General features: G+C 38.8%; 1 protein-coding gene across 6 annotated transcripts in view; it reads left to right on the top strand.

The window, feature by feature from the left end:
* Window positions 1-26061, top strand: part of LOC140463037 (protein eva-1 homolog A-like) — a 387899-nt gene that overhangs the window by 289485 nt on the left and 72353 nt on the right. The gene's annotated exons all lie outside the window — the stretch shown is intronic.

Genomic DNA, 26061 nt, shown 5'->3' with positions numbered 1-26061 from the left:
AGGACGGATGTTACCAAGACTGAAAGGTTTGAATTATGAGAGAGGCTGGATAAACTGGGGTTATTTTTCCTGAAGCATTGGAGGCTGAAGGTTACCTTTGTACAGCTTTATAAAATCATGAAGGGCCTGTCTCATTCAGTAGATGTCCAGCATGATCAGTACTGATACTACTGAGGCAATCTTGATGCTGGTTTTTGAAATCCATTATTTACCCTTGCTTTTCTACAAGACAATTCTCCTAATTTTGTATATATGGCCAGATTTTAATGAGGAGGGTTTTCAGAGTAAACTGATTTGAGTATGTTGTCTTTCCGCATGAATCTGACACAAAGGTCACAAAAGTAGTTAAGAGGTGAAATTCTGCTCTGTTGACAAAACAACATTTTCTCTAGTACAGTTGCGAACATTAAACTGAGAATTGGTGGTTTTGAAGTATTGATATATGGAAGGAAATGATGCATATAATAATGGTAATTAAAATATCAGATATTGAAATCAATTGAACTGCAGAAATGTTTAAAGTTTAAAATTGAAAGAGTAGCCTCCTTACTTATCTGCTCTCAAGATTTCTGCTTTTACCAGGCAGGCTGACTCAACTGGCTTTCTGCCAACATATTGGAAACTGGTTAAGGAATTGTTGTGGAAGCAAAGGCGTTGATGTCCAGAGAGGGGCATGTGAACAACTTACTGTGCTACTGGCACTTCAAGCTTTGCGATATTACTTGTCTGTAGGAGAGTCTTGCCACCTCCAGGAATTCTGTAGAAGATGGGTGACTCTAGAAATTCACTATTAATTTGATTCACCAATCTTTGTGAAGAAGCTATCCAACTTCCTAAGAAACAGCACAGGCTTTTGTTCACAGATTGCTTGTATCTCACATGTTTCTGTCAAAGCTGAAGACTGAGTTCTATTGTGAGCGTCTGGCTGTCCAGAAAAGAACATTTGCAATTAATCCAGTAAAATAATCTGCACAAATGTCAATATTTACCTCCAAAGCTTTGGCTATACAAGAGATTTCTTCACAACATTACATTGGCCTTTAAACACACATTGCTTGTTTCCTATTTGAGTTTCCATCATGGGGGAGATGGTAGTAGACCCTAAGAAGCAGTATAAGAACCATAATATGATTCAAATTGTCAACATGTATAAGTCTTAATCTCCATCAAGTCTGCATATGTATATCTTCTGCTTCAGTGATGCAGCCCTGTCTGGCAGAAGCACTGTTGAGATTTTGCAGTCATAGATTCCTTCTTGCTCGCAAGATGTTTCACAGGGAGCCAGCATACATTTTTAATCATTTTTTCAGATCTAGGGAAATGTGGTGAAGTTACAGACATGTTAAGGGGTAGATGGAAGTTATCCCACACGTTACTAGAACAGCACTGACATTCTGGCCTAGATATCCCTATGAAATAGTGATAGATTTATTTTATGAGTTCAGATGATTTAATTTACAAATATGGCACAAGGACTAAATTATTATTTTCTTGTTATAATATTAAAATGCAGGGAATATGACAAATTGGATTCAAAATTGGCTCAATGATACAGAATAAAGGGTAACAGTTGATGAATGTTTTTGTGATCGGAAAAAAGTTTTCAGTGGCTCATTATTGGGCCCTGAGTTATTTATGGCCTATTTTAATGATTTAGATTTAATTTTATATTTGTAGACAATACAAAAATTGGCCCTAAAGTTAATAAATTAAAGGATGGCTGTGGCTGCAAAATAAAATTCATGGTTTGGTTGAGTGGGTGGAAGACAGGCAAATGGAATTAAATCCAGGAAGGTGTGAGGTGCATTTAGGGAGAGCAAACTAAGCAAGGGAACACACAGTAAAGGCAAGGATATGGAGAAGGGTAGAGGAAGTGAGAGACTTTGGAGTGCACGTCCGCTAGTCCTTGAAAGTAGTGGCACTTCTGATAGATAAGGTGCTACAGAAAGCAGATGGAATATTTTGCTTCATTGAGTGAGATATTGAATACAAAATCAGGGATGTCATGCTGGAATTATATAAAACATTGGCTTGGCCCCAGCTGGAGTTTCCTGTACAGTTCTGGGTACCAGATTACTGCAATAACAGAGAGAAAATACAGAAGAAATTTTTAAGAAAATTGTCAGGACTTTACAGTTGAGGAAAGATTGGATAGGTGAGTTATTTTTTTTAGAATAGAGGAGGCTGAGGAATGCTTTAAGATTGCAGCATAATAAGGGAGTTGGTGAGACAAGGAAGAACTATTTTCACTAATAATGAGGCCAATTACCAGGAGTCTCAGATTTAAGCTGATTGGAGAAGTATTAGAGGGAATGTGAGGAAAAATATTTTCACTCAGAGTATGGTGGGTGTTTGGAAATTCGCTGTCCAGTTTCATGGTTAGATGAAAATTGACAACTCATTTGAAAGGAACCTGGATCTGGACCGGAAGTGCTGTTGTATAGAACATGTGCTGGAAATTGAGATTAGAGTGGGTAGCTAGTTTATTAAGCTGATACAGATACAATGGGCTGAGTGGCTTTCCAGTTCAGCCCTGTCCTCATGACCTGTCCGACCTGCAAATCTCCCTTCCCACCTATCCGATCCACCCTTCCCTCTGACCTATAATCTCCATCCCCACCCCCATCCATCTATTGTATGATTTTTCCTGCTCCTCGGATGCTGCCTGACCTGCTGTGCTTTTCCAGCACCACTCTGATCTAAGCCCTGAATGGCTTTCTGTGCCATAATGTTTCAATGGTTTCTGTGTTACTGTAGGGTTGTGCAAATAATCATTCAAAAAGTGGAAACATTTCACAAGAACTTGATCAATAGCTATGCTATTTAAAGCTGTTGAAATCTGTCTCTTCATAATCAAGTTGGAAATCTCATCAGATACAAAAGTGATATTCTGATGGCATTCTGGGAAAGGATGAGGCCTACATCCTGGTCAATAAGCAGCTTGTGCCCGATGGTAGAATGATTTCTGAAGAATAACTTGGGTTTATTCCTGATTCTGACAAGAAAAAGAGGTGCCATTAATACTATACTACTGAAAGAATCATAGCAACTCTGAAGGAAATTTCTCATTTTCTCATAGGCCAGTCTATTTTTAAACATACTTCAATCAAAAAGTGACATAATCATCTTAAGGCAATGTTCCAAGCAACTACCTAAGATGGTATTCAGTTTAAATGAAAGGGGAGAGCGTTTAAGTGAGAGAGGAAAGAGTCCAAAACTAGTCTTTCAAACTTAAGCTCAATTATGGGAGCATAAACTCTCCCTCTATCTCACACACACACTCTCTCTGTCTCTCTCACACACACATACTCACTCTTTCCTTTTCCGTCTCCTTCTCTCTCACTCACACATCACACACACGCTCTCTCCCTCTCTCGCCTCCCTCTCCCTTTCTGTCTCTCTCACACACACTCTCTTTCTTTCTTTCTTTCTTTCTCTCTCTCTCTCTCTCTCTCACACACACACACACTCTCACTCACTCACACACACTCTCTTTCTGTCTCTCTTTCTTTCTTTCTCGCGCTCTCCCTCTCACTCCCCCTCCCTCTCTGTCTCTCACACACACACACCCTCTCTCGCTCTTGCTCTCTCCCTCTCAGTCCCCCCCACCCTTTCCCTCTCCATCTCCCTCTCTGTCTCTCACTCACACTCTCACACACACCACTCTCTCTCCCCCTCTCTCACTCATGCACACTCTCTCTCTCACGCACACATACACTCTCCCTCACACATTTTTCTCTTTTTCTTTCTCTCACACTCTCTCTTAATCATGCTTACTCTCTCACACACACACAGACACATACCGGTCCCCTGCACACGCACACACACACATATAGGCTTGTGGGGTGAATTTGTACTTGCATAATTGCATTTTGTTTTGCTCGAAAAATTGCCTAAATCAATGCAAGACTCTGAAGCTCCCACCTTGGAAATAGAATCAGTCTGACCTAACACTGGGGCACAGGCAAACTTTAACTTCAGACCTTCAATGAGCTGAGATGACACCTATTGTTAAAAGCTATCTTGAGAATGTAACTTTAAAAAAGTTCTGGCATTTTCATATGAAGGAACCGAAACTAAAATGATCATTCTCAAAGATGAAAGACTTAAGCTAAATTTGTTTAATATTACATTCCATGACACTGCAATCCTATTGCTATAAAGTCTGTGTCTTAGGATTTTGCTCCACAACCACCAAATGAAGATATAGCGGTTTGAAAGCTACTGATCCCAAATAAACCTGTTGGGCTATAATCTGATGTTGTATGATTTTTAACTTGAAATTACCAGTGCAAGGATATTGAGCAAATTGCTGGAGCCATGCAGTTATGGGTCCCATCATTCTGATGAATTTTATAATAGTTTCTTGAAAGAAATCAACAAGGGAAATCCCATTAACACAATTTATTGAAGTTCTTGAAGATGTAAAGTTCAGTGGATAACGGACAACCAGAAGATGCACTGCTTTCCAAGTGTCAGCTATTAAGATGCCACATTATAGGTTGTTGCAGAAAATAAAGGCTCGTGACATGTAGCAGATGATATGTTGGCATATTAGAAGGTTGTAGTCAACTAGGAGAAAGTGAGTACTACATGTACTGGAGATCAGAGTCCAAGAATGTGGTGCTGAAAATGCACAGCCAGTCAGGTAGTATCCAAGGAGCAGAAGATTCAATGTTTTGTGAGAGCTTATGCTTGAAACATCGACTCTCCTGCTCCTTGAAGGTTGGACTTCTGGAGCAGGTGATGCTTGTAATTTATAGGGATCAGTTTTCTTTCACCTTTCTCATGAACTAATTTGATTGATACTAGCCACAGCACAACATATCAATATCAATGATATATAATTATCTCGAAATACTCTTGCCCTATTCCAAAAATTACCACTTGCTGCAGCTCAGTTGACAATATGCTCACCTCTGAGGCAGAAGTTCGGGACTTCAAGCTCAACTTCTAGACTTGAGCAAAAAATCAAGATGAATACTCCATTTGATTTCTGTGGCAGAACTTCAGTGTCAGAGGCACCATCTTTCTGATTCGACGTTAATCTGAGACTCCATCTGTTTTGTTCAGGTGGAAAACCAATAAAAATCCTGTAAAATATCCCGCACCGTATTTAAAAGTATAGCAGGAGAATTATCCCCAGCAAAAATGGAGAATTATCCCCATTTTTTACTAACTGTTGCAAAAGGAGTCTTGTGACTCAACACACTTGCCTCTGAACCAGAAGGCCCTGGATGCAAGTCCAGTTCCACAGCTTATTAATCATGGAGATAATATTCATGTTGTCATTTCAAATATTATTTTTCAGCCTGCCATCCATCCCACATATCCATACTATTGTCTCAGGAAAGAAACAAGTGAGATTACATGACAAACAAATGAAATAAATTGCATGTGCACAAAACTGGCTGTCATTGTCTCCTATGTTACAACAATGACTACACTTCAAAAGTAGTCCATTGAATGTAAAGCACTTTGGGATGTCCTCAGGTTCTATTATCAATGCAAGACCAACTGGTTTTCTTTTATAAAAAAGGCACAAAGATGGGAATAAAAATTAATTTACTTCATTGTTTGCATTAAATACCATCACTGTTTTATAATATCTTCTAGTTCATCTGTCTCTGTGGGCAAGTGAGATGTAACAGGGCCCTTATATATCCATTCTGACCACTTGAAGGTGACCTGCTTCCTTGTTATTGAGAAGTGTTGAAAGGACAATAGTACTCACCTGTGGTTTAGTTTAATGGTGTGGAACATCTTGAGTAGCATCATATCAGTCACTGGAAAAGATATATGCAGATCAGTGAGATCTCAGGCACCCATGACTGATATGAATCCTGTTGGTCTGCCTCTGGGATGCTATACTTGGGCAACTGGGCAAACAGACAAGTGATGGACTTTGTGTGGGCGTGGATTGTGATTTTCACCTAGACGTTCAAAACATTTATATACTGGGGATGAATATTGCTCAGTAATTATGCAAATCCTGCTCAAGGTTGCGATTCGATTTAAATCTTCATTTTATATTAGAAGAGCAATTGGAAACTTGATACTGAGCCCAGTTTTTCTGTTGACCCAGGAGGTAAGAGTTGTTCAGAATTAATGGGAAATTGCTTTTATTACAACAATTCACAATCTCGCAGAGACTCACACTGAAATTCCCCAAATCTGGTGTGAACTTTATTATATTGTACAGTTCCCACAAAGTAATGGTGTAAATGTGTTTCTTGTTGTGCCAATACCTTTGCCAAATCTTTCTGAGATTGATTGATATAGCTCAGCCAACTCCACTAAACACTGAGGATTGCAAATTGTTGGATTTAAGATAGATTTCTCTCAGCAACCAGTTAGGCTGTTAAATAATTCGACAGGTGAATGTATTTACAAGTTCACAATAATTAGGGCATAATAAAATCTGCTTTATATTTTTCAAATGTCTTACCCGAAACCACTAAAAGTTTGTTTTACCTTAGATTCAATGTATATTGTGTTCAAGATGCAGAGTATGTACTTGTGATGACTATGAGAAGGGGAAGAAAATGTTTAGGCTCATGTTCAGGACTGAAATGGTTGGTTGGCCATAACTTATAGAAATTAAGCCTTGGACTCATTGCATAATTCTGGTGAACTTTGAGGGCAATACGATCAGATCAGCGCAGAGGGAAAAAAAATTAGACCATTGAATTCTTATTTGGTTTCTATTGGAACTTCCAGTCAATCCTCACAAGTGTTTATTTTCCCTTTTAAGATCCCATAAAATTTCATTTTGCAATCATTCATGATCTCCGCTGCCACCTTCCTCACAGGTGGTGAGTTCCATGCCATTACCATTTGTTGCATGAAGGCATTCTTCTTTACAGAATCCTGCATCTTCTGCCACAAATCTCCTATCTGTCTCACTTGGTCCTACCATCAGTTAATTGCAAAAGCTTTCTTTTATTAGCTTTATCTAACTTTTCTTTCATGTTCTCCACCTCTATCAGGTCTCCCTCAATCTCATTTGCTGCAAGTAGAACAACCCCGATCTAGCTTGTGAGTAAAGTCACTCTGTTGAAAATCTCCAGACAGGTTCCCTCTCAGTCAGTTTGAGCTAACTCTGATGCTGGTACTGCATGTACCACTCAGTTTCTGAACAATTAAAACTGGCTCCGTTACAAAATTCAGATTAATGAAAGAAGTTAAATTTCAGAATTCTAATGATACATGCCATACAGCATAGCATCCCAGAGTATAGCATCCCAGAGGCAGACCAACAGGATTCATATCAGTCATGGGTGCCTGAGATCTCACTGATCTGCATATATTTACTTAATTGAGGTAGGTCTTTGGCTGCATCACTTCTAATTTCCCCGAATTGATTTATTTTACATATTGTGGCTCATTCAAATATTTTCCCAGAACTGCAAGTTGGAAATACAACTATTGTCTCTTCATTGTAAATTGAAGGAATATTAGGCAGATTAGCTCAAGGGATTTGTCTCTTGATCAAAGTAGGCATCCAGGTTAATTACCAGAGCTAATAGAAACTTTATCTGTACCTGAAAAATTGTTTCTGAAATTATTTTTGGTTTCCTTTAAAGTTTCATACTTCATACTTATAAATGAGTTGAGAATCTGACTTAATCCTGTCTTATTTTTTAGTGCTGTGTAAAGAATATATAATTACCTTTAACTTCTTATACTTTTTGTTGAGTTTCTGAAAGTAATCTGCAATTTGGACAAATATTCAGAGCTAGTACCACCTACAAAGCAGGCAAAGGTGCTGGCATTGGAATTCAACAGAATGTACAAGAAGAACTGAGTATACCAAATCAAAATATGTGGGAGGAATTTTCATGGAACACACAAGTTAAGCATAGGCGGAAAAATGACTCAGACTTAATTATTTAATATTTACTAGCAGGAATATCTTGTTTGTGTTGTTTCACTTGTTCTTTATCCATTGTATGCAGAAAGGATGCCTAGAGAGAATGAGAAAAAGGAGTGACCGTTTCAACTGTTGTGACAAGTTGGAACAAAAATCTTATTATTTATTTTAGCTTTCTTTCCTAACTTGTTCAGTTTTGCTGAAGATGCACTTCAGAAATTGGACCATCATAATGTACCTGCTTCCATTATTGAACAAACATTTGTGGGTTCTACTGTCCTGTGATTGAGGCAAGTTCCTTATCAGTTATCTGAGATATAACTGACAGGAATAGTATGTTTTTTTTAATTTCATTGGATGTGAACATCATTGATCAGCATTTATTACTCATCCCTACTTGCTTCTGAGAAGGTGATGGTGAGTTGTCTTCTTGACACCTGTAGTCCATCTGCTGGAAGTACAACAGCACTGTTCGGGAGAGAGTCCCAGGATTATGATCCATTGAAGATGAAGGAACGATCTATGCTAGTAATCTTCCAAAGGTCCTTAGATTGTGGAAAAGTCCCAGGAAATTTGAAAACTGCCAGTGTAACACCCTTATTCAAAAGCGAAGGAGGTAATTAAAGGCCACTTCACTTAACATCTATTTTTGGGAAAATGTTAGAGTATGGTGTAAAGGATGCAATAGCAGAGCATTTAGAAATATAAAACATAATCAAGCAGTGTATGCATGGCTTCATTGAAGGAAAAGCTTGCCTGACAAATGTTGTTAGAATTCTTTAAGAAGGTAACAAGTAGGATCAATAACTAATTGAGTTCCATAGGAATCTGTATTGAAACCATAATTATTTACAATATGTATTAGTTATTCAGATGAGGGAAGTGATTGTACTATTACCAAATTTGTGGATGACTCAAAAATAGGTGGGAAGACAAGTAATGAGGATGACACAAAGAGTCTGCAGAGGAGTTAAATGATTGAGCAAAAACCTGGCAGATGCAGTAGAATGTGGGAAAGCTATGCACTTTGACAGAAGAATGGAGGAGCTGACTCTTATTGAAACCAAAGAACACTGCTAAAAACTGCAGCACAGAGGTATTTCGGGGTCCTCCTATAAGTTCCCTATAATTATTTTTCTACTGTATGGATCATTGAAGTCAGTGTGTAGCAGAAGTTTCTGAAACTAGAAGTCATTGCATTGCCATATGTGGAACCTTCAAACAGCTTGCAGCTTAGAGGGAATGTTGTCCTTGTGCATGAATCACATAAAACTAGATAAAATAGAGAAGTCTTGCAAAAATTATAAAATTCACTAGGTAGAGCACATCTTGAATACTGTGAACAATATTGGTCTGCTTTTCTAATGGAAGATAAAATGGTTTTGGAGGCAAACCCAAGATGGTTCATTAGCTTGATCCTGAGCAAGGAGGGACATTATAAGGAGAGGTTGAGTAGGTTGGCCCAGTACTCACTGGGTTTAGAAGAACGAGGGATGCCATGATTAAAACATACAACATTGTTAATGGGCTTAATAAGGCAAACGTGTAAACATTGTTACCAATTTATTGGTAGAATTGAAGTCCAGAGGGCATAATCTCAGAATAAGGGGTCATTCATTTAAGACCAAGAGGAAGCAGAAGTTTTTCTTGGAGTAGTGAATCTGTGGGATTTTTTTAGCCAGAGAGGGCTGTAAGAGCTTAGTCATTTAGTGTATTTGAGGTTGCGAGAGACAGATTTTTAATCAGTAAGAGAATCAATTGTTATGTGGAAAAGGCAGGAAAGTGGAGTTGAGAATTCTTTGATCAGCCATGATCTAATTGAATGATGGAAGAGTATTGATGGTCCGAATAACCTACTTCTGCTGCTTATGGTCTTATATATTTCTAAGTCAACATGCTGCATGCCTTTGAGGGAAACTTGCAGATGCTGGTGTTCCTGTGCATCCACAACCTTGTCAGGAGTTTGGAAAGTGCTGTGAAGGATCCTTGGTGAATTGTTCAATTGTGTCTTATTGTACACACTTCTGCTATTGTGCGTCAGTGGTAGAGGGAGTGCATGTTGGAGCTGGTTTCTGGTCACTGCTTTGTTCTGTATGATTCTTGAGTGTTATTGGAACTGCATTCATTCAGACAAATGGTGACAATTTCATCACACTTATGCCTTGTAGAAGGCTTTGGAGAGTCATGAGGCAAATTATAAAAGTAATGTCACCTGAGTCTTATCACGTCATAGGGCTGCTTTCTTATCATGAGAGAATGTGGTGGTTTAACCTAAGGGTCATTATGTCTCAAGCGAGGCCAGAAATTTGAGAAGGGGAATCCTTCAGGGTAACCTCAGTCACTGTAGGAATTAAACCACACTGTTTGTATCACTCTGCATTACAAACCAGCTGTTCAGCTAAGTGCATGAACAGAATTCGCTATTAGAGGCAAGTTACTCATTTAAGCATTCATAGCCTCTGAGCTGTTCTATATATAGTATTTATATGACTGAAGTAGTTAAGTTTCTGGTCAATGTTAACACCAAAGATGCTGATATAGTGTGGCATCCGCTTGATGCCGCTTGATATCAAACCAAGATGGTTAAATTCTTTGCTGTTCGATATGGTCACTGCATGGTACTTGCATGCAAAGATATTGCATATCACTTATCAAATGAAGCCTAAATGTTTATCCACCTTTGCTGCGTATGAAAATGGACTTCAATCATCAGTATGTATCCATATTTCTAACTCTAATCATGGACTGTTATTAATGAATTAGCTAAACATTAGTTAGGCCTAAGACAGTACCCTGTGGAATCCCTGCAGTAATGTCTTGGCACTGTGATGATGGACCTCCAAGAAATATGCCCATTTCCTTGGTGCTAGGTCTGACTCCAACCTGCTTAAAAAAGGAAAACAGAAAATATACTATTCTCTTGCGTAAGATCATGGAATTGGAAGATGTAAATTTCCTTGGAAATTAATTGTCTCATGGAAGCCTTTAGAATCAAGGGTTTCAGGATGGAAGTTAAGTGACTGCTCAGACAAGACTGAGCAAGGTGATTAAGTCTCACTTTATTTCATCAAAAAGTAGCGATAAAGCTAAATATTTCGTAAAAATCTTTTTTTACCTCTCACATAATGGAATTAATTGAAATATTGTTTCTGTTTTGTCTAGAATGAAGAGTCCTGTGGAGATTTTGTGTTGAAAATTACTATTGTAACTGGAACTATATGACAGGACTCACACAGCTCTGTTATCCATATTAGATCTATTGCTTCTGGATTTTGCAAGGTTGAAACAATTGTTTTGTTTTGTATTTGACCGCTGTGGCATGCTTGTGATGCGTGATACATTGTCTATTGCTGAGAGGATAGGCAGAAAGGAGACTTTATTGTAGTGTTGCCTGTGAGTGTCTTTTAGTCATGTGATGAGGATGATTCCCGATCCAAACTTCTGTTAACCTTTTCTGGGCAGGATTTTGCCCTTCAATACTGTAGCTTCATACAGTGATGTTTCAGTGATGATCAATGCCATAACGTAGGGATGTTCTTTCTCTCCTGTGCCCATTGCTATTTTGTTTTTCTTTCTTGTCCACATCCAAGAGTTAGGTTTAACACAGACTGGCTGATGAGGAGGCAAGCTCAAGAACTCTGTAGCAAGAAGTTCCAAAGATTCTCAACCTCTGAGGAAGAAGTTCTTCCTCATCTCAGTCTTAAACTGGCGTCCCTTAATTCTAAGACTATTCCCTCTAATCCTAGACTCTTCCGTGAGGGTAAACATCTCAGAATTTACCCGTCAAATCCCTTAAGAACTCGATATGTCTCCTTAAGATCACGTCTCATTTTTCTATAGCTCAAAATCTCCAATCCTGGCAACCTCCTTGTAATTCTTTTCTGACCCCTTTTCATTTTTGACAACATCCTTCCTGTAGCATGGAGACCAGAATTGCATGCAGTATTCTAAAAGTGGCCTAACCAAAGTCCTATATAGCTGCAACATGACCTCCAACTCTTATACTCGATACACTGACCAATAAAGGCAAGCATGCCAAACGCCTTCTTCACTACCCTGACTACCTGGGACTCCACTTTCAAGAAACTATGAACCTGCACTCCAAGGTCTCTTTGTTCAACAACACTCCTCAGGACCTTACCATTAAGTGTATAAACTCTGCCCTGATTTGTCTTTCCAAAATGCAGCACCTCACAGTTATCTAAATTAAACTCCATCTGCCACTCCTCGGTCAATTGACCCATCTGATTAAGATCCCGTTCTCCTCTCAGGTAACCTTTGTTGTTATGCATGAGTACCCCAAAATCCCATTGTATTGAAACTTCTTACAGTTTTTTTTTCCATTTAAGTAACACTCTGGTCTTTTGTTCTCTCTTCCAAACTGAACAACTTCACATTTTCCCACATTATACTCTATTTGCCAACTTTTTGTCCACTTACTTAACCCACCAACATTTCCTTATGAACTCTATGTATCTGTAACGTCTATTGGTTTGACTTAGCTGTTTGTTTCAATTAAGATTAGAGTGATGCTGGAAAAGCAGCAGGTCAGGCAGCATCTGAGGAGCAGGAAAATCAATTCAGACAAAAGCCCATCATCAGGAATGCCCGGAACGTCGATTTTCCTGCTCCTTGGATGCTGCCTGACCTGTTGTGCTTTTCCACCACCACTCTAATCTTGACTCTAATCTCCGGTACCTGCAGTACCCACCTCTGCCTGTTTGTTTCAGTTTCCAATCTTCAGAATTTGATAGCCTTTTCCTTGAGCATTTACACTGTCATATTAAATCTAGTGATGAGCAGCTCCATGACATCATCCAAAGTCCTAATATTCTTGCGTAGCCCTTAGTATAATACAATGCATTGAATCATTGTTATGGCACAGAAGGAGGCTATTCGGCTTGTCAAATCCACACCATGTTCTAGTATTTCAACTTGTTCTTACTCTCTACCCTTTCCTTGCAGGTATTTTATTTTCGGATGTGTATCCAATTCCAATTTGGGAGTTAGACAGCAATCTGATTCCAACTACTTTCAACCGTAACATTACTGTTTCTGTTCACTTACTGTGTAAAAACAAAACCTCATCTTTGGTTCTTTTCTTAATCATCTTAAACCAGTATGCTCTGCTCCTTATTCCTCCACCCCTCTCTATCTATTCTGACTGAAAAATACTATGTAAATACTTTTCACATCTGTATCAGTGAGCAGAGTTCTGCTTATTCCTCAGGGAGCATTGGGGATAGAATCATAATAACAGTAATATCACTGAGTATGCTTCTATTAGGAAACTGTGTTCCAAGAGATTTTATGCCAAATAATGAGCTACAGTGATCATACCTTTATCGCCAACCTGTGCTCTCTATAAGTATGTTGTAGAAATTCAGGATAATTGATTTCACCCTGTAAGAAGTTGAATCTAAATTAAACTCCATCTGCCACTCCTTGGCCAATTGGCCCATCTGATCAGGATCCCGTTCTAATCTCAGGTAACCTTCTTTGTGCTGCATGAGTACCCCAAAATCCTGTTGTGTTGAAACTTCTTAGTTTTCTTTCCATCTAAGTAACACTCTGGTCTTTTGTTCTCTGTTCCAAAATGAACAACTTCACATTTTACCACATTATGCTCTATTTGCCAACTTTTTGTCCACTTAGTTAACCCATCAACATTTCCTTATGAACTATATATATCTGTAACATCTATTGGTTTGACTTAACTGTTTGTTTCAGTTAATATTAGAGTGGTGCTGGAAAAGCACAGCAGGTCAGGCAGCTGTGGTGGCTGGTTGTTATAAAGTATAAATGATTGGCTTGCTTGTAATGTGCAGGATTAAGTTACTGTACATTTTACCTGAAAGCCTTGATTAATTATAGCACTGGTGTTCTTGTCTATCCCATCTTGGATGATGCTGTTGGCACCTAATCTTTGGAAGTGCCAGACTGTTTCGATAAGATGGCATTACTTTGTGATGGAAAAAACACTTTTAGTTACTATGCCAACCTAGAAGGTAACAGATTTGAAATTAATCTCTCAAATACTAACTGTTTTCAAGACAACTGCTTTCAAAGCATAGCAAGCCTCTACTTTGTGTGATAACAAGTATGCCAATAAGGTACTAAAACATGATCCCATGGGAAAAGTTGATCTAGGTTTTGTTAACTCATTAACTCTCCTGCTGTGTTGATTGAAGTTTGCCCTCTAACCGGATGGATCGTTTTATTGCTTTTGCACAATGTAACTTGCATCTTTCCACTGGTAAGAGATCTGTGGTACTAGGGAAAGCAAGCACTGTTTTTGGTAAGTAAAGACATAACTTTGTGTTAAGAGCAGGTATCCTGTTTGTGACTGTCAATCAGTTGCATTTTTTCGATTTCAATGAGCTGAGTTAATGCAGGCAAGGCCAGCTGCCAGGAATCATTTGACAGCTGACAGAAGATAGATTGAAAGTAATTTCCCAGATTGAGAACTGCAGGGTGCTCCATTTGTTTCGTCCAGCTGACAAAATAGTTGTATGGCTGATGGGTCAAAAAGATGTAGTATCCTTCTATCTGCAGTTGTAAAATAAACAATTATTTTACTACTTACAAGCAATAATTGTTAGAAATTATTCAATCAATTCTTCAATGTATAATTTCAGTTACATCACACTGCAAAGTTTTGCTATAAATTCTGTGTTACGATCGAGCCCTCCACAATCACCTGATGAAGGAGCGTCGCTCCGAAAGCTAGTGTGCTTCCAATTAAACTGTTGGACTATAACCTGGTGTTGTGTGATTCTTAACTTTGTACACCCCAGTCCAACACCGGCATCTCCGAATCATGTTAGAAAGGAGCTAGCTATAAGACTAAAACCTGTTAGGATAGTCAAATGGTGGAGTAAACAATGGCTCAAATTCTATTGTCAGCTTTCATTCCCCTCTTTCTAATACTGATCAGTCAAAATAATTTGCTGAGGACAGAACCTGCGCAAAAGCCCTGCTCCCTTTTTTTGGAAGTAACTGATGTATTCTGGTAAGTGACAGCAGGTAAGGGATTAGGGTGTCAGGGAGAATCAATAAAGTGGGGAGATGGATCAGAGACTTGGAGAGGAGGCAAAGGGGAAGGTGGTGCTCGGAGGCAAGTCAGATAGTGAAGTTCTGTTGGGCAGTTGAGGGTCAGGGTGGAGTTGGAGTGTTATGGGGAGTCAGGATTGGAGTGCAGTTAGTATCTTCTTGGGAGTTAGATTAGGGTTTTCTGATAACATTTCCTGGATAGCCGCCCAGGTAAGTTGGAACCATGTGAAGTCTTTGACCTGACTCAGATTCAGAGTTGCTTTTTTGAGGATGCTGTGGTGCAGATGAATTTTCTGTTGGAAGTTCAGATTTCCGAGCCAATTCCTGCAGAGTTATTGCATGGGATTTCTAGGGAATCCAGTGCATATCTTGTGGTATCCAGATACCAGAAGATCTCACTGATGATTTAGACATTCATCGCATTTGTAGAATGATGTTAATATCACACACACCTGGTTTTCTATATTTTTCCTCATTGCTCTCCTGAAAACGGTTACTTTGAAAAAAAAGTCATTCCAGGAGTGTGGGTATCCTAGCAATGTCAGGATTTATTTTCCATCCATCATTACTCTGTGAATGTGGTCAAGAGCTGTCACCTTGAACTGCTGGTAGTATTACTCGTAATACTCAACACAGCCACTCTGTCATCTACAAGACACAGTGAGAGGTATAATGCAATATTCTACATTTTTCTGGATTAGTGCAGCTCCAACAATACTCAACACCATTCCAGGACAAAGCAGACTATTTGATTCGCATCGCACCCAGCACAGGCAGAGGTTGTAGGTGTGTTCTGTACATAAGATGCTGTGCAGTAACTCTCAAAGTGTTCTTTTATAGCTGCTATTTCTATCATCTAGAAGGACTGCAGGTGTATGGCAGCACCATCATCTCATCAACTTGCCTCAGAATGATCACACCACTCCTTCAGTCTTTCTGGATCAAAATTCTGGATCTCCTTCCCGTAATGTATTGGGAAAGTACCTGCACCTCATGCACTGCAGCAGTTTAAGGATGTGATTAAATTACAAATTTAATTGGAGAAGAGTGATAAATTTTGGCTTTGATAGTGATATGTAGATAGTATAAATGAAGAAAAGAAATGTAATAGTCAAAGCATAAATTGGGATACTGAGTCACTTGTAAAATGTAAAGACTGCAGTAACATTAGTACCTCTTTGATGAGGCATTTGCATTTTAATACTTGCAACAGAATTTAATATCTGATCAAAACAAAGAATATTTACTCTTGGTGGTCCAGATCTAGGGAGTGCTGTTCTAAAATTAGGGATTGCTCTTTTAGGAAAGTAATTAGAGATTTCTCTTTAGGAAAGAAATTAGAGATTTCTTTATCTCTGAAAGTTGTGCAACTTTGGAATACTATCTCAGAAGGCAGTGAAAGCAGAGTCACTGAATATTTTTAAGGCACAGATATATAGAATCTTGTTAGGCATTGAGTCAGAAATTATACAGGGTAGATGGAATGTGAAATTTTAGATGCAAACAGGTCAGTCATGGTCATAATGAATGATGGAGCAGGCTTGAGGGACTGAATAGCCCACTGTTCCCACTTCATATGTTTATATGTTATGGATATTTGTACTGCAATTGTTTTCATATGTATTTTCTACCTGACACCTGTCATAAGCATGTTTTTTTCAATGTTTTAATTTATATCTACTTTTTCATGTGGTGTGTTCTGGATTTGTTTACCCTACCTTTCCCTTTTGAAGAAATATAGAACATAGAACAATACAGTGCAGAACAGACCCTTCGGCCCTTGATGTTGCGCCAACCTGTGAGCTATTCTCAGCTCGTCCCCCTACACTATCCTAAAATCATCCATGTACTTATCTAAGGCTTGTTTAAATCTCTCTAATGTGGCTGAGTTGACTACATTAGCAGGTAGGGCATTCCACGCCCTTACCACTCACTGCGTAAAGAACCTGTCTCTGACACCTGTCTTAAATCTATCACCCCTCAATTTGTAGTTATGCCCCCTTGTACACGCTGATGTCATCATCCTAGAAAAAGACTTTCACTGTCTACCCTAACTAATCCTCTGATCATCTTGTATGTCTCTATCAAATTCCCTCTTAGCCTTTTCCTTGCCAATGAGAACAGGTTCAAGTGTCTCCGCCTTTCCTCTTAAGACCTTCCCTCCAGACCAGGCAACATCCTGGTAAATCTCCTCTGCACCTTTTCCAATGCTTCCACATCTTTCCCGAAACATGGAGACCAGAACTGTACACAATATTCTAAGTGTGGCCGCACCAGTGTTTTGTATAGTTGCAGCATGATATTTCAGCTCCAGAACTTAATGCCTCACAAATGAAACCTAACACACCGTATGCCTTCTTAAAAGCACTATCCACCTGGGTGGCAACTTTCAGGGATCTATGCACATGGACTCCAAGATCCTTCTGCACATCCACATTACCAAGAATCTTTCCATTGACCCAGTATTCTGCCTTCCTGTTATTCTTCCCAAAGTGCATCACCTCACATTTAGTGGCATTGAACTCCATTTGCCACCTCTCAGCCCAATTCTGCAGTTTATCTAAGTCCCCCTGCAACCTGTAACATGCTTCCACACTGTCCATGACTCAACCTACTTTAGTGTTGTCTGCAAATTTACTAATCCATCCACCTAATCCTGCGTCTAAATCATTTGTAAAAACGACAAACAGCAGTGGCCCCAAAACAGATCCCTGTGGCACGCCACTAATAACCGGACTCCAGACTGAATATTTTCCATCAACCACCACTCGCTGCCTTCTTTCAGAAAGCCAGTTTCTAATCCAAACTGCTAAATCACCCTCAATTCCATGCCTCTGCATTTTCTCCAACAGCCTACCATGTGGAACCTTATCAATGGCTTTACTGAAGTCCATGTATACCACATCAACTGCCCAACCCTCATCTACGTGCTTGGTCACCTTCTCAAAAAATTCAATGAGGTTTGTGAGACACAACTTGCCCTTGACGAAACCATATTGACTATCTGAAATCAAATTGTTGCTTGCTAGATGATTATAAACCTTATCTCTTATAATCCTTTCCAAAACCTTTCCTACAACAGAAGTAAGGCTCACTGGTCTATGATTACCTGGGTCATCTCTTGAACAAGGGCACAACATTTGCAATCTCCTAGTCCTCTGGTACCAAATCTGTAGACAATGACGACTCAAATATCAAAGCCAAATGCTCTGCTATCTCCTTCCTAGCTTCCCAGAGAATCCTCGGATAAATCCCATCTGGCCCAGAGGACTTGTCTACTTTCACTCCTAGAATTGATAACACCTGTTCGTAACTAGCCTCGATCCTTTCCAGTCTAATATCTCGTATCTCATTCTTTTCCTCTACAATATTCTCCTTTTCCTGAGTGAAAACCGATGAGAAATATTCGTTTACCACTTCTCTGATCTCCACAGGGTCCACACTCAACTTCCCACTTCTATCTTTGATTGGCCCTACTCCTATCCTAATAATCCTTTTATTCCTCACATACCTATAGAAAGCTTTAGGGTTCTCCTTTATTCTATTTACTAAAGATTGTTCGTGTCCTCTCTTTGCTCTTCTTAACTCTTTCTTTAAATTCTTCCTAGCTGATCTGTCACTCTCCATCACCTCATCTGAACCATCTTGCCTCATCAACACATAAGCCTTTTTCTTCTTCTTAACAAGAGATGCAATTTCTGTTGTAAACCAATGTTCCCTTACCTTATCACTTCCTCCTTGCCTGACAGGGATATACCTATCAAGGACAAGCAATATCTGTTCCTTCAACCAGCGCCACATTTCCATTGTCTGCATCCCCTGCGTTTTGCTACCCCATTCTGTGCATCCTAATTCCTGCCTAATCGCATTATGATTGCCCCTGCCTCATCAATAATTCTTGACCCGTGGCAGGTACCTATCCCTTTCCATTGATAAACTAGACATAACTAAAATATGTTCACTCTCTCCAAAGCGCTCATCTACAACTAAATCAAACGCTTGGCCTGGTTCATTACCAAGCACCATGTTCAATGTGGCCTGCCCTGTTGTCAGCCCATACCACAATTGAGCTCAAACTATTCCTTCATTGAAAACAATCCTGAATTTGAAAACAGTGCTTCCTAGATCTAGTTTGCCTTAAAAATAAATATACTTTTCAAATGTACATTATTCAACTACAGTTTTTCCCACTGAGCTTTGGTCCAGCTCTACTCTTACTCAATTGAAATTGACTCTTCCCTAGTTAATTATTATTCTATGGATTGTCTATTATTCCTTTCCATCATTATCCTAAACTTAATAATAATTACCACTCATCTCTAAACACCCCTCCCCCACTGGCACTTGATCTACTGGATCCAATTCATTTCCAACAACCAGGTCCAACAGTAAATTCTTTCATGTTGGCCTTACCACAAACTACTGTAGAAAATTCACCTAAACAAAATCTAAGAATGGTTGTCTCTCTCTCTCTCTCTGTCCTTAGTGCTTGCATTATCCTAGTCCATATTCGGGTAATTGCAGTTTCCCTTACTATATTCTTTGCATTCCCATACATGTAGTAGCCCTGATATAGAAAACTTTACTTTCTCCCTTACTCTAATTCCAGTAATTTACAACTTGATATTGTGCTCCAGTTTTTTTTTCCTGGATCCTACACAGAGGCAAAGTTTGTTTAAAGCGTACCAAAAGCACCAACAAAATGTCCTGCCAAGGAATTCCATCCCAACTTTGTTCAGGTGCAATCTGTTCAGCTCTGAATCCCTCCCTCCTGCATCATCTTGCCATCAACACATTCATCCTTCTTCCAGTTTTGTATTCACTAGTCTCTGGCTATGGGTGTATTCGAGAGATTGCTACTTATGAGGTTCTGTTTGCTGATCTTCTACCTATCTCCCTCAGTTCTGACTGTGGGACTACATCCCCCTTCCTATCCCATAATTAATGAAGCATCTATCATTATACTGTGTTTCATTCTTCTTCTTTCTGTCTTGTGCAAATGGTTTACAAATGGTGCCACAGGCTGTACTCTGCTGAGGAACTGTAACCCTCACCAGTATCCTAAATGGAAACTAATGCTCAAGTGGGACCTCAAGAGACTCCTGTACTATCTATCTGTCCCTTTCAGACTCTCTGGCAGTTAGGCATTCCTCACTTGCTTACATGCCCCTAACCTATAATGTGACTGCCTCTCTGAATGTGGGCAGCAGCGCCAGAGACCCAAGTTCATTTCCAGCTTCGGGCGACTGTCTGTGTGGAGTTTGTACATTCTCCCTGCGTCTGCGTGGGTTTCCTCTGGACGCTCCAGTTTTCTCCCACAGTCCAAAAATGTGCAAGTTAGGTGAATTGGCCACGCTAAATTGCTGGCAGTGTTAGGTGAAGGGGTAAATGTAGGGGAATGGGTCTGGGTGGGTTATGCTGCAGCGGGTCAATGTGGACTTGTTGGGCCGAAGGGCTTGTTTCCACACTGTAAGTAATCTAGTCTAATCTAATCTAATGCTATCCATATAACACTCTACTTTGTAGATGAACCACAATTTATCCCTGTCATTGATCAAATTCTAGAAACTGAAGCCTGAGTTTCTATAGTGATGCTACATGCACATATGTTCATTTAGATTATGAGATACATCGATGATTTCTCACATGCCACAGGATGGGAATTCCACCCAGCTGAGCTGCCCTACCATGAAGTAAGCCTTCCTTTCTACTAAAAACTACAAGCTGAAGATTAGAGAGAACAATTCTCCTGTATTATTACTTGTGGTGCTTTTTTTTCAAACTCAGCCTTCTCATTGTAGTTTTTCAACTCTCAGTCACCTGGAGGCAGACAAAGGTAGAAAAAGAATAAAGTATCTTCCTCTGTCTCTCACTGAACTCATGTTCTCACCAAACTGAAATGACTCCACTCTTTCCCACTGCATTGTGTACACTTCATTTAAAATCTTTTTTTTATACTTATGTGATTTAAATGAATCTACTATCTGGCAGTTACAGAACACTTTTTACTGCAGTTACTTGATAATCTGGTGTCACCTTCTCTCCAGCAGAGAGCCCCATTCAAGTCTGGAAGAATTGTAAAACTTCAAAATGGTATTTTAAGTAAAAAGCTAATTGCTAGCAAGCAATATTTGATTTTGAGAATAATTTTTAAATAAATACGCTCCCTTACTCACCAATGCCGTGATACAAAATGTAAACAAAACCAAATATCACTTCATTTGTAGCTGAATTTAAAGAAAGATGGAGTGTAATTACAAAGCACTGCATAAAACTGTGAGCTACCACTGTGATTCCTGAAAGCAGAAATTCCTATTTTGCATAGGGTAGTTCTTTGTTACTGACATCAATAATTCACATTTGCCTTTTCCTGCCATTCATGCAGCAAATTGAAATATTGCGTTTACTGTTCTCCTGCATAGCAAGAGGTTGCATTACATATTAGAGTAGGAAAGGATTTCGCAAAATCAACCGCGACCAAATAATTTGAGGTTATTCCTTTTGCAAGTGGCTGAATTTCCTGGCAATGTGGAGCTAAAATGTTATGAAAGTAGATTCCAGCAATTTTTTTTTTGCGTAGGTGGGGAAACTCTTGCAGCTCATTTAGATAATTTTCTTCATACAGATGCTAGTAGAAGTTATAATGTTGAGTAAGACTCTAAGTATCGTTAACTGATCCGTGGGAGTGCAGATTTCTTAACCTTCATAGATCAAAGTCTTTTAACATTGCATTACTGATTCACTTAATGTTCTTTCACAATGGGTGAAATAAAATTTCTCCTATGACTCACTATGGTTTACTGAAACCCCTTGCTTCTCCTGTGTCCAGGAAGGAATGGGGGCGTGTGTTCTTTTGATCTCTTACTTTATTGAAGTAGGATCAGTTACAGGTTGGTTATACTTGAATACAGGAAATACTTGTGTGAAGAACACTTGATACAGTTACAAAAACATTTCTAAGGACAACTGAACCATAGCTTCAGCCTTCATTTATCTACAATCACATTTAATATTCCTTATTTAACATTAACCCATGCTTGAAGGTGGTTCATTCATTGCATTCCTGACATGTTTGCATGAGTGACCTATCCAGTCCTATAGAAAGAACTCATGCTCTGAAGGTAAGGAGTTTCTTTAATTTGCAAATTTTGGGATCTGTTGATATTGTCTGGACTCTGATGTGACTTTTCCTGGCATTCACCACACCAGTAGTTGGTGTTGGATAATGAAAGGATTGTGGTCAGAAGAAGCCAAGGAATATTTTTGTTTTTAATCTTCCTTTGAGGGCCAAAAGGAATCCGTTCTTCCCACATAGCTCTTGAAGCAGCCTCCTCTTATCCAATCTGCTCTTAGCTGATTCAGACTTAAGATATTCCTTCAGAATACATCCAGGGTTTAAAGTGGCTTGGGCATCACTGTGTCAAGCCTATCCAAGTTTCCCCACCTGCTGGTTATGATGTTGTTAGACTAACACCTCCCAGAATAACTCATTTACATGCACAATGAACTCCCCCCCTTTAACTTTCATTTACAGATTGTACCTCTGCAAACTGACAGCCTTGCTAGGTCACAGGAGATCGCATTAAGGTCAGCGTGGGAGTTTTTAAATAAGTTTAAGAAGTGCTGTGCAACATAAAGTGAATGGAAAGTAATTATTTAGATGATCTATTTACTTGTCAGTTCAATTCTGCAAAGTCAGAAACTGCCTACTTGTTTGGAAAACTGGAAGTACTGTGGACCAGAGAATGCCAGATTAGGGAACTACAACCTGTAATAACAAATTTAAATTTGAGTACTTAAAGAAGGTAATCATATCTAGATGATGTGTACTTACTGCCCAGTATTAATTGATTTATGTAATACCTTTGAATTAGTTTGTTGAGTATTAAAATTAATTTAATACATGTGCACTATTTTTTATTGAACAACTACAGAATTGAAATGCAGTAGAAAGAGGATACAAAACAACTTGGTTTTCAGGGGCAACCATATATAGTTTAAGTTTTTTGATGGGCACAACTCCTGAACGAGTGCAAGTTTGTGGAAACTTTTGTGAGCATTGCCTACAGATTATTCTATTATACTAACAGTGGATAAAATTTCTTGTCATTGCATGTTTTGAGAAATTTTAGAATACATTATTCATTTGACATCCCTCTACCTCTGGTCCTCGCACAGTGAAATCTCACTTGTTTTTAATTAAGGTCTGCATAAACAAAATGTAGGAATTCACATGAATGCATTAGTAATTTGTCTACTGATGACAACAGTCCATTCTAAGTTTAATGAACTTGAAATCAATTTTGCGATTGTAACATTATAATGGCCCTCAGCCCTTCTCATTCCAACGGAGAACCAATCATTCAAGTGTTATTGCATTGCAGTGGGGAGTGCTAAAATACAGGGTGTGGATATATTTGTAGGTGCAGGAGAGTGCAAAGGGAGACTAGGGAGAAAATTCTATAACCTCCAAAAATATGGGGGCATACTGTGATGTGAGATTAACACATGCATGTTCTTTCTGATGCAAGCAGCAAATAAACTTCATGCTACTAGTACATGTAAGTGCTAGTAGCATTAGCCCTGCCCTAAACATAATTGTCAAACCAAAATGTGTTCTGGTGAGAACAGCAGGGATTGTCCAGTGATCCAGACAGCAGGAGTATTACTGATGCAACCGAGTAGTCTGTTCCATCACTGCCATATTGCAACATGGCTGTCATTATGTGCATACTGGCCATAGATGCATGGGATGCAAGCAGAGTCACGACTGAGTTGTAGCTATCCTCTGATTTCGTATGCTGACTGACTCAAAGTAAAAACAACATGAATTCTGCCGAGACACCTAACATTGATAGTGGTTGGTTACAGCTGAGATGGGAGAATGCTGCCTGGACCCTGGGCTGATGGCCTTATGCTGAGAATTCTTTTCCTCCCTTCCCTTCCTATCTCTTAGAACAGTTTTTTTTTTCTTTGTTGATCCTCTCAGCATGCACCCTACCATGTTTCAGGTTGCAGACCTGGTAACTATCGCCCACCCATTCATTGTATCAAGTCATCTGAGCAGATTCTTTGTAGTGATAAAATATAAGGACCTCACCATGTGCCACACCACTTCCTATAGACTTTACCAATTGAACGGCAGTGCATATTAACTCAGCAACTAATCTTAAAATAATTGGTAGTGGCATCTTCAAATAGCACTCTTTGGGTGGGGAGATGGGCATCCTTCTTGCTGCTGAACACGTGTTCACTAGTGTGAGATTAACAGAGTTATCTGGTGCAATGAGTCTAAAAATGGTACATGTACAGTCAAATCATTGTTATGTGCTGACTGATATCATGATTTGCCCACTCTGCAAATTTTTATTACATTGTCTCAACACCTGCCATAGCAGTCTCACTAAAATCATTTGGTGTGGCTTACATCAGTAAGTGCATATGAATCTGTGAACACCAAATTTGACACAAAACATCAAGCATAGTGCCAAAAATCTGGGAGGCACGTCTCCAAAGGTATCTGCTAAGCCACTCAGTTCAAGGGGCATTAGGGATGAGCAATAAATGCTGGCCATGCTGGCAATGCCCACATACCATGAAAGAATAAACCATAAAAATTCTTGCGTGTCCATTTTGCTGGGTTTGCACTGATACTAATAGTGAATGAGCATTAATATTTTCTGTATCTAAATTTATTTTAAAATCGCAAGATTTGTGTGCTTGGTGCTGAGAAGTTTTACACAGGTTTATTATAACTCCCTTGCTTACATGCTCTTTGCTGTTTTTGATAAACCTCAGGATCCTGTATGCATAATTCCTAACTCTTTTAACTTGCTCTGTCACTTCAGTGATTTGCACACATTTATATTTATTGTCCCCCTTCCAGCAACTACTCTAGAAATTTATCCTTAATTTTATATCACATTTTCTTATCGTTTCTCCCAAATATAATAACTTTACACTTTTGTTAAATTTCATGTGCCTGTCTGTACTGTCCAACAGCACATTTGTAGCTTTTTGATATTAACACTCTTTCTTGTATTTCACAATGCTTCCAATTTTTGTGCCATCTGCAAATTTTGAAATTGTGTCCTATATATTAAACTGTATGTCTTTAATATTTGTCAAGAAATACCAATTTATGGGGACCCAACTATAAGTCTTAGACCTGCTAAAAAAAAACTGTTCCCCATTACTCTGACTCCTGTCACTTAACAAATTTCATAAACATGGTGTCACTGTCCTTTTTTCCACGTTACATCCAGATTCTGGATGCGGTTCCTGACTTTTTCAATGCCAGAAAGGAGATAGCAAATCTTAAGTTTCTGGGTGAGGAGGAATGAATTGCTCCTTGTGTTTATTTACCTGCTCTCTCAGTTCATGTCAATAAAGTTAATCTGAAAATGGATGCCTTCCCTTCTCAAATTCAAATATTAGAACATTTGTTATAAAAGAAGCCAATTTAACCAGGCTTGCTTGAGTTTAAAAGAGTCTACTAATTGTTAAAGATGAGAAGAATCAGCCACACAACAGCTGCACAGAAAGGTGTAATGAACAGTGAACAGGTTTTAAAAAAAAACACATCAGTTTGAATTGTTGTAGTTGAATATTGTTGTCAGTGCGTTGAGGCTACTGGTAGCATTGATGTTGATAGTTAAAAAGTTGTTTTCATGAACAAAAACAGAAATTGCTAGAAGAGCTCAGCAGGTCTGGCAGCATTTGTGGAGAGAAATTAAAGTTGTTTTTATGAAATCTTTGACTTCTTTTGTTAGCCGTTGTTGATTCAACTTTTGCGTTGGATATTTGTGCCTTAGAGGAATTTATATCTGTTTTAAACCATGTAAATTTTTTAAAAAACCAGTCCTTATCTTCAAATCAACTGCCCAATCTTTTAGCATATTTTCCCAAACCATCATATCCAATTTACCCATCATGCCTTCGTAGTTTCCATTATGCAGATTTAAAATGCAAATTTCAGAATGAACTATTTCATATACATAACATGAAAGTCTATCATATTATGGTTGCTATTTCTTAGTACAATGTTCTCAATCATCCCTTTTTGATGACATAACTCCAAGTAACTTGATTCCTTGTTGGTTCTTCAACATATTGCTCTAGAACTCTTTTTTTTT

Source organism: Chiloscyllium punctatum, chromosome 3 (assembly GCF_047496795.1).
Source record: "Chiloscyllium punctatum isolate Juve2018m chromosome 3, sChiPun1.3, whole genome shotgun sequence".
Lineage (NCBI taxonomy): Eukaryota > Metazoa > Chordata > Chondrichthyes > Orectolobiformes > Hemiscylliidae > Chiloscyllium > Chiloscyllium punctatum.
The sequence above is the reverse complement of the archived record's forward strand: the minus strand, read 5'-3'. Positions and strand labels throughout refer to the sequence as shown.